This window comes from Miscanthus floridulus, chromosome 10 (genome assembly GCF_019320115.1).
Source record: "Miscanthus floridulus cultivar M001 chromosome 10, ASM1932011v1, whole genome shotgun sequence".
Taxonomy (NCBI): domain Eukaryota; kingdom Viridiplantae; phylum Streptophyta; class Magnoliopsida; order Poales; family Poaceae; genus Miscanthus; species Miscanthus floridulus.
In genome coordinates, this window is record NC_089589.1 from 21,653,458 (window position 1) to 21,663,370 (window position 9,913).

The window sequence follows — 9,913 nt, forward strand, 5'->3', positions numbered from 1 at the left end:
TGTAACTCAGGTTTTAATTTATTTGATATGATTGAAGACCTTATGAGTTATAAAACGTCCCAACCCTGGCCCCATCTCGGCATCTCCGTCCTTATGCCTGGTGTCTGAAACTTTCTGTTAAGTAGTAGTTGCTGTTAAGTACTTGATGTTAAGTATGCGTGGATGTTAATTAGTACTTGAAGTTGTACCGGGGTGGTTGGTCACTTTGTTAGCGATAGTAAATGCCTGACCGTGCACCATCGGTCACATGCACTACGCCAGATTCTTACAGCAGTAACGAGGGCATTTTTACTGTAGGGGCGGTTGGGGGTTGGGGGCGCCCCCACAGTGGGCGTCCTCGGGCCCCAGCCGCCCAGCCGCCCCTACAGATGGCACTGTAGGGGCGGTTAGTAAGCTGAGCCGCCCCTACAGTTGGGGCTGATCTGTAGGGGCAGCTCAATCACCAGCCGCCCCTGTAGTGCCCACTTGTCTTTTTTCAAATTTTAAAATTTGAAAGGTTCAAATTTAGTCAAATGATAAGATAACCAAAATAAATTCAATACACCGATCGACCACCGTCTGTATCCAAGCAGCAGGAACGGATTCTGCGCATCGCCTCAAGAACGGATTGCACGCCAAATCAGACACATCCGTTCGATAGCTAGCAAAGTCAGATGTCTGATTCTGCGCGTCGCGTCAAGAGGAACTCAAATTGGAGCAGCTAGCGCTCCAGTCCTTCATGCCCCAACCAGCTGCCTACTTTTAATTTAAGGTGCATGCGTGCATTTTCCAAATAATAAATCAATCCTTGGGATGCTAAGCTGTATGAAAAATAATGATAAAAATCCATAATATATATATGTTTTCTAATAAGTTATGATGTTCATTGTCACCCTACAAAATTTTTAGTTTCAAACTCCACATGTGCGTGGATATAAAAACAAAAAAGACTTGCTCGCGCGACGACCTTGCCGGCTAGCCTTGGTGTCCACATCACGCGATTGACCATGAATTAAATAATAGCCTTGCCGGCCACACGCAGTGGGCAGGCACACCACCAAGCCAATTTAGAGAGAGGATAAAGCCTAGTTGGTCCATAATTGGACAATATTTACCAAATAAGACGAAAGTGGTACTATTCATCAGATTGAAAAAACTTTCAATCTAAACATGGCCCAAGGAATTGAATTTTGCCTACGTACGTACGTGGCTCCTACTTACTACTACATCTATCGTGTGAAGTGGCGTGTGCCAGCTTGTTCGCTTGTTCAAAATAATATATTATCCAAAATAAAAAGTCCATTTATCATTCACTACGCCAGATTCTTACTGTAGGAACGGGGCAATTTTACTGTAGGGGCGGCTGGGGTTGGGGGCGCCCCTACAGTGGGCATCCTCGGGCCCCAGCAGCCCAGCCGCCCCTACAGATGGCACTGTAGGGGCGGCTGGTAACCTGAGCCGCCCCTACAGTTGGGGTTGATCTGTAGGGGCGGCTCAATCACCAGCCGCCCCTGCAGTGCCCATTTGTCTTTTTTAAAATTTCAAAAATTGAAATGTTCAAATTTAATCAAATGATAAGATGACCAAAATAAAAGTTATAGATATTGATGAGTTGAACAACTTTTGTATTCATCACTTTTACATCTGAAATCATTTAGGGTTTTAAAATTTGGTTTGAATTTGTCAAATTTCAAATTTCAAAATTTAAAATATGTAAAACATTGTTACATCTAAGTTTGATCAAACTTAAATGCTGAAGCATGATTTTAGAAATTTTTAGGAAAAAAAACCATCACATTTGGAGTTAGTATGAGGGAGAACAACTAGGTACAAAATTTACCCACAGATTAAAAAGAGAAATCACACTATTCTATATGATCCTTACATGATCATAGTGAACAATGTGATTTCTTTTTTTAATCTGTGGATCAACTTTGTAACTAGTTTTTCTTCCTCATATTAACTCCAAATCTGATGATTTTTTTTTCTAAAATTTTCTAAAATCATTCTCTATCAATTTATTTTGTTGGTTTTGTCAATATATACATATGAAAAGTTTGAGCAATTTAAATTTTGAATTTAAAAAAAATGCAACTTCAGACAAGATTTTGGTACCCTAAATGATTTCAGCTGAAAAAGTGATAAATACCAAAGTTGAATAACTCATCAAGATCTACAACTTTTGTATTGGTCATTTCTTCATATGACAAAGTGGTAATGACATTGTTCACAAATGTGACACATCTCTTATAATGTTTTATAAACTATATGAGACTTGTGTAAGATTAGTGAACAATGTGTGCTAAGAATTTATCAAATGAAAAAATGATCAAAATAAAAGTTGTATATATTCATGATTTGAACAACTTTGGTATTCATCACTTTTTATGTTGAAATCAATTTGGGTCTCAAATTTTGGTTCGAACTTGTCATTTTTCAAAATTTCAAATTTGAAAGGTTCAAATTTTGTCAAATGACAAGATGACTAAAATAAAAGTTGTAGATATTAATGAGTTGAACAACTTTGGTATTCATCACTTTTTATGTTAAAATCATTTTGTGTCTCAAATTTTGGTTCGAACTTGTCATTTTTTAACATTTCAAATTGAAAGGTTCAAATTTTGTCAAATGACAAGATGACCAAAATAAAAGTTGTAGATCTTGATGAGTGGAACAACTTTTGTATTTATCACTTTTACATATGAAATCATTTAGGGTTTTAAAATTTGGTTTGAACTTGTCAACTTTCAAATTTCAAATTTAAAAATGTGTAAAACATTGTCACATCTAAGTTTGATCAAACTTAAATGCTGAAGCATGATTTTACAAATTTTTAGGAAAAAAATCATCACATTTTGAGTTAGTATGAGTGAGAACAACTAGTTACAAAGTTTACCCACAGATTAAAAAGAGAAATCACACTGTTCTAGATGATCCTTACATGATCATAGTGAACAGTGTGATTTATTTTTTTAATCTGTGGGTCAACTTTGTAACTAGTTTTTCTTCCTCATACTAACTCCAAATCTGATAATTTTTTTTCCTAAAATTTTCTAAAATCATTCTCTATCAATTTATTTTGTTGGTTTTGTCAATATATACATATGAAAAGTTTGAGCAATTTAAATTTTGAATTTTAAAAAAAAATACAACTTCAGACAAGATTTTGGTACCCCAAATGATTTCAGCTAAAAAAGTGATAAATACCAAAGTTGAATAACTCATCAAGATCTACAACTTTTATATTGGTCATTTCTTCATATGACAAAGTGGTAATGACATTGTTCACAAATATGACATATCTCTTATAATATTTTATAAACTATATAAAGCGATTCCATCCAAATGAAAATTTCTCCCATCATAGGTCTGGCAAAAGAAAATTCAAAAGTAAGAGTACATGGGAAAGTTAAACCATGTATACAAACCATGATATTTAATTACATTTCATACAATGTGGAAAGTTCATGGATACAATACATTTCATTAAATTCAAATTCTCAACAAAATTAAAATTTTGCTCCTCATAAGAATTTTTTTAATTTAAATGTATTTCTGTTTAAACAATAAACATGTTGATTGATTTTGTTAAACGGGCTGAAATATCCTGTCCTGAGATGTTTCTTCTAAGGCCCAGCTCCTCATAACCATTCATCTACAAAACGACGATCAAGATCTCAACTAGCATAAAATAGATCTATAGAACCGTTCTAAGGCCCAGCTCCTCCACTTTCCAACCCTACCTATCCGTCCCCTGGCCGCACCCCACGCGGCGCCACCAGTGCCCCCGCGCCCCCCGTGCCCCCTCGCCCGCGGGCGGCGCTCGCGCACGCCGCCGGCCGCCCATCGTCGCAGCGCCGCCAGCCACCCTCGCCCTCATCTCCTCTTCCGCTTTCCGAATCAAATTAACCCTCGCCCGCCGCCTCACCACCCCACACCGCCCCCCTACCCCCGCTCCCGGCGGGCGTCCTCCGGCTCCGGCGCGGCAAGGAGACCGTCTCCACCCCCGCTCCCGGCCTCCCCCGGCAGACGTCCTCCGTCTCCGGCGCGGAGACCGCCTCGACACGCCCGCTCCCGGCCCTCCACCCGCCGGTGGCGCTTGTGCCCTCCGCCGAGCCCTAAAACCGTGGTCAGGCCGCCGATCTGATAGGCTACCTGGCCGCCGGCGCGACGCCGCCTCCACACCCGCTCCCGGCCTCCCCCGGCGGGTGTCAGGTCATCGCCGTCGACGCCAGCCTCAGCATCTACCAGTTCCTCGTCAGTCCTAGCACTGGTTCGCCCTCTCTGTCTGTTCGGCCCGTTCGCTTCAGTGCGGCCGTTTCATCTTGTTCCTTGAATTGCTTGTGTGATGAACCTCCTATTACAAAAGCAGTTATTTAGCTTTGTTTGCCAACATGAGGATCTGAAGGGTGGTGATGATCTGAAAGGTCAATCTTTGGGCTGTAGGGAAAGCTTGGTGCTCTCGTGGTAATTCCTATAGGGTATCCTGCTGCTATACGTGTAACGTCATTGTTGCTTTTTTGGGCAGTCAGCTATCTACTTCAGGTGATTTTTGTTGCACATTGCCGAGCCTAACAGGCTTTACAAGTCCAGCTGAGTCAGTAAAGGTTTGGTGTTACGCTAAGTGCTGGTGTAGCAACTGGAGCAATACAACTATGGAATATTGACGAAGCGAAAGGTATTAACCAGCCTTAACAGTCAACAGTGCAGTGAAAACATGAAACTACAGCTGTGTCGTGCAATAATCTCGGTTTCTATTGACGATTTGCGCAATGTGCAGTTGTTCGAACTTTCACTGGGCACATATCAATTTGTGCATATCTTGATTTCCATCCTTTTGGAAAATTCTCTGTCTATGGGTCTTTAGCCACAAACATGAAAATAAGGGATACTCGAAATAAGATATGCATACACACATGTTTCCTGATCACTCAAATTTTGTTTAAAATATCTACCTATGCTAGGTCTGGGATTTCGCGGCTGGAAAACTCATGCATGTCTTTCGTCCTCATGAAGGTCCAGTCAACTGCTTAGATGTGCACGCCTACGAGTTTTTTATTGGCTACACGTTACAATACAGGTCCTATATACCCACACAGTAGTAAATTTTCCATGGGATGTCAATTTTTCCCTAAGATAAGATTTCTATTATTTTCATGGTGGACTTATTACTCCCTCATGCTTCTTATTTGTATATCAGCTGGACATGTAAATAACATGTTCAATTATGTCCTTTTCAAAACCTTTGCAGGTTCGGTTGATAAGACTGTTAATTTTGGGAACTTGACACTTTTCAGTTCATTGGTTCTTCTAGACCTGAGGTACGATAACTGTTTACAACGACTCACGAGAACAATTGTTCAGGTCCTGAGTTGAATCTATTCTATGTTCATAAAAACTGAATCAATATAGCTCTTGCACCCAAAGTTATATAGTGATCCGGAAAAGGCTATTCTTCGAAAAGGCTATAATTTTAAGCAGTTGTATTTAGGTAATAGGTAATTTCATCATACCCTGCCGCTGTTTATCACGCTTGCAGCTTTATGCTCAGTCTTGGTTAATGACATGCTCTTTTTTAGACATGTTTCCTTCTGCACTGTAAATCTTAGTTTGTGTAGATGGTTTCCATTTTGAAAGAGGTTGATAGTATAAATTTTGAAACTACATTGCAACCTTTCCTTGCTGTAGGTTCCCTTTTTCAGAAAGAGGTTGATAGTGGATGGTTTTCCATAAAGGTGTGTGGTGGATTGGTGTACCTGATCATATTGCCAGTGGGGATATTGTAAGTCTAAGGCCCCTTAAGATTCAATCGGAATGGTCAGTCTAACATAATGAGATTGTGCTGCAAATTTTCTCCACGCCTTACACCAATGCTAACATAAGCATAGTCCTTTTATTGCACCTTTCCATTTACATATACCTGATGGTCATGTATTTTTTTAAAACCCATCATTACTCCTTTTCATTCACATACCTATTGGCCATATAGTTTTTCTAGACTCATCATTGAATCAAATTAATCTTTCTTGTTTTCAACGGTCTACCTGATGCCTTTTGATTTATTAAGTTCATGCTCATAACCTGATGGCTTTTGATTTATTAACACTGCAACAATTGAGGGGACACAAAATGTAACAACTACAATGGGAGAACACATGATGCATAGTCAGCAGGTAGTTTGATGATAATTGAAGAATGTTTAATTGTAACATGCATGTCATATTCTTGTCAAGGGGTGTAATTTTTACCACCAACCATTTATTTTCAGGTTACCCAAGAAACCAGCCAGCCAGAACAACAACCCCCTTCTTCCGCAGCTGAAGAACGTCTCACTAGAGGGCGCATGACTAGAAGTAATTTGGCAGCGAATTCGGGTGTTGTTTATACTACAGCAAAGCAACTGAAGGAAACTGCGGCTAGGAAAAGATCTGCATTGTCCAAAAAGAATACACAGGTACTATGTGAAACCTTTTATCTCTCTTTGCATTAAAAAGGAACATATAGTCCTTTTGGAGAAGTACATAGCTATTCTTTTGTTCTGCTCCTAAATATGGTCCAGGCTTAGTTTCCTCTTGCTGATTAGAAATATATATGGATGTGTTTGTGCTCATAAAATGTCTTGGGAGGCAGCTGCATGTATGTTTATATTTGCTTTACGCTTCAAAGTTCATGGTTGATAGTACTGCAGCTCACAGAACTCTAGTACTGCAGCTCGTGTTTTGCTTCAGTGTTCAATTAGCTTTGCCACCACTAGTCTCAGTTTAACTAATGCATGTAATGATTTTTTCAGGAGGAATTTTGAGTTTGAGAAGGAGCATGCGAATGGTGGGACGATGGCCAACATACATATCAAGGGAACCTTCGCTGCTACAGTAGACATTAGTCTTTTGATTCGAATGAGTTCAAACAGTTGTCTGTGCTTAACACATTATTATGTGTTAAGCTATCTACTTGTGTTCTCATTTAGTTTGACACTCGGTGTGTTTTGTTAAAGATTTTGTATGAACAAATTATATTTCGTTTTAATGGATGTCGATGCTTCCTTCATTATGTATTTGTCGTTTTGCGATTATTAATTTAAGCTACCAAACAAAGTGTCGCAACATGAATTATTAATATATTAATCTGGCATTGCAATATATGATGGCACATATAACAACCACATTTAGTCATGGCAATAGGTACGATAATTGTGGCAATAGAGAAACTATCTCTTGCAACTACAAAAAGATGACGGTGGCAATAGAGGAATCTACCTATAGCATAGATGACCTGTCTGTAGCAACCAACCTAAGTAACGTGGCAATAGCCTATGCCATCTATAGCAACCATTCAGAAACGTGGCAATATACGACCTCTCTGTAGCAACCAACCTGAAGAGATGTTGCAATAACCTAAGCCACCTATAGCAACCATTTAGGCGACGTGGCAATAGAGAACCTCTATTGCAATGCTTTCTCTGCGTAGCAACAACCACGATTGCAACACCTGTGTTGCGTTGCGCTTGCATTGTGTTGCTACACGACCAGCGTGTCGCAATACGTATCGCTAGCAACGCCTAGTTCGTTGCAATTGATACTATTACCACACCCATAGTGGTTGCAATTGCTTTTGTTACAACACTCACCAGGTGTTGCAAAAGCGTCAAAAGTGTTGCAATAGAGGGGCTGTGTGTCGCAACTAAAATGTAACCCATTGCATTATGCTATTGCTACCCTTACAAGTGCAACGACATTTAACCAAAAAAAATTGGTAGCAAAATTACTATGGCTACCATTTTTGGGTCTTTTGCTACACTTTTTTGGCGTTGCAGTAGACCGAAAATCTTGTAGTGGACCGTGGCCCCCTCCAAAGGAAGCCCCAAAGAAACTAAAAGGGCCATGTCCTGTAGCACGATAGTCATCTCGCCATAGGGGAGGTGGAAACCGTGGGTCTCTTGATACTATCTATCGATCGCAGCAGTGATAAGAGCCCATCCATGTCAGGTAGGCCATCATTGACAACATGGGCTAGCTTGAGAATGCCGGCAGGTCGTATGTATGACATGTACCTCTCGTCCCACCGGTGTGGAGTGCGGTCCCGGGGCCTCAAGGGCCCAACTGTGGGTGTAGATACACATCTATCAGCAAGTGGGCCTAGTACTTGCTGTCTTAAAACAACTCAAGCAGTGGGTATACCTAGGTGTGCCATCCTATATGACAAAAACCAAAAAAAAAACAGTAGAACAATTAGAGTAATAAACAATAATAAAGGAACCATGAATATGAAAAAAAAATAACTGCAAAGCTTCTTTTACTAGCTGGAAAGCACACATACACTCTGTAGTGCTGCCTAACTTATTCTGTGAAGGAGATATATTGCACTTGTATCCTGATCCAATGTGTTTCATGATATGGAATCATGGACATTACGCTAAAGTAAATTATTGAGGTTACTATATTACTGTGAGACCGTTTCCTTGTCCCTGAACTATATAACTGTACACACAATAAGGTTTTAATTAAAATCTACTATTCAATAATTTGTGGATCATCCTTCTCCAATACAAGCCCAACAAGAGCCCACAAATGTCCAGGGTTTTCACCCCTCTACTATAAATACCCTTCCTTCAATAGAGTATTCATACATATTCCCCATTCCCAATTTTCTTCTTATACTCCCCATATCTTTTCTGTTGGAAGAAATAGATCTACAAGATCAACGTGGAATTTCAATCCACAGGGAAACACCATAGGTGAGAACTCGTACATCCAAGATGCATCAGCTTGACTTTCCAATTGCTCATATTGTCCCATCTTCTATCTAGCTCAGGGCAACAACTAGATCAGTTTTCTTGAAATACATTCTATTTTGTTTCTGTTGGCAATAATCGATCTGCACAAAAGTTTATCTCCATCACCAACCATGCTTAAGGGCATAATATTTGGATGTTTTCTTGATCTAAGCAGACCTAAGCTAGATTCTTTGAATGTCACAAGTGTTTGACCACATACTAGGGTATTTTGGATGGCCTTATTTTGAGGCTTATGTTTCAGAAGGATGGCTGGGGACGACATTGGGCTGTGCATGGAGGTAATCATGTTTGGGAAGTGATGGCTGGAGGGGTCGAAGTGGGGGGCGACTAGCAGAAGCATGTGGAAGCAAGGTAAGGTAACTAGACCAAGCAGAGAAATTGTGTGTGCGGCCCAACAGAGTTGGATTCAAAGAAAAGCCGAGGGTGGAGGGGGTTAGAATCATTGATTCTGTTTACACGTATGGGTTGTACAAACTTTACGCATCACTTTCATTCTTGCCAGTGTTTGTTACAAATAGAATTCTGGATTTTGAACTTAAATACTTCATTATTATTTCATTACCTATGAGAATGTGTCTCATACATATTCCCACAGTGACTGCGTCATCCACTCGTCCTGCAGCATGTGCAAGCCAGCTCCCTTCCTCGTCCAGCTACTCACCCATCCAAACCATAGTAGCGCCGTCATGGCTTTCCTTGCCTACCAACTTCACCTAGTCGATGTCGTTGATGATGCTATGGCAAGCAACCCATCGTCCCTGCCCCCGATGCTGGCGTTGACGACGTCCATGGCGGATGTGCACGAGTCACCCGGACACCTCTTCGTACATGTGATTCTGGTTCAATCTATCCGTTTCTCTCGATTTTGTGTGACGATTTTCTGTTTCTGCATGATGCCGCATCAGGTTGGAGTCAGAGTATATGTAGTGCCCATTTTTTATGTCTTCCTAGTTTCAAAATATAGAGCCTGTTTTGTAGAGATTCACCTCCGGAAAAAGTGAATCTGGATCTTGGATTCACCGTGGATCAGCTCTACCGTGGATCTGAGATCCACCGTGTATCTACCAGAGAACTGTTTGGCTACAAAGCAACTCCAGATCCACGAAACTATGGTTTTGGTGGGAGTATCCTATTTTTCCC

General features: G+C 40.5%; 1 long non-coding RNA gene across 1 annotated transcript; it reads left to right on the forward strand.

Moving 5' to 3' along the window:
- Positions 1 to 4,556: 4,556 nt before the first annotated feature.
- Positions 4,557 to 6,415, forward strand: LOC136485588 (uncharacterized). The gene is made up of 5 exons (XR_010766490.1): positions 4,557 to 4,657; positions 4,944 to 5,059; positions 5,231 to 5,300; positions 5,668 to 5,761; positions 6,248 to 6,415. It is a non-coding gene; the product is annotated as an uncharacterized lncRNA (long non-coding RNA).
- Positions 6,416 to 9,913: the final 3,498 nt, after the last annotated feature.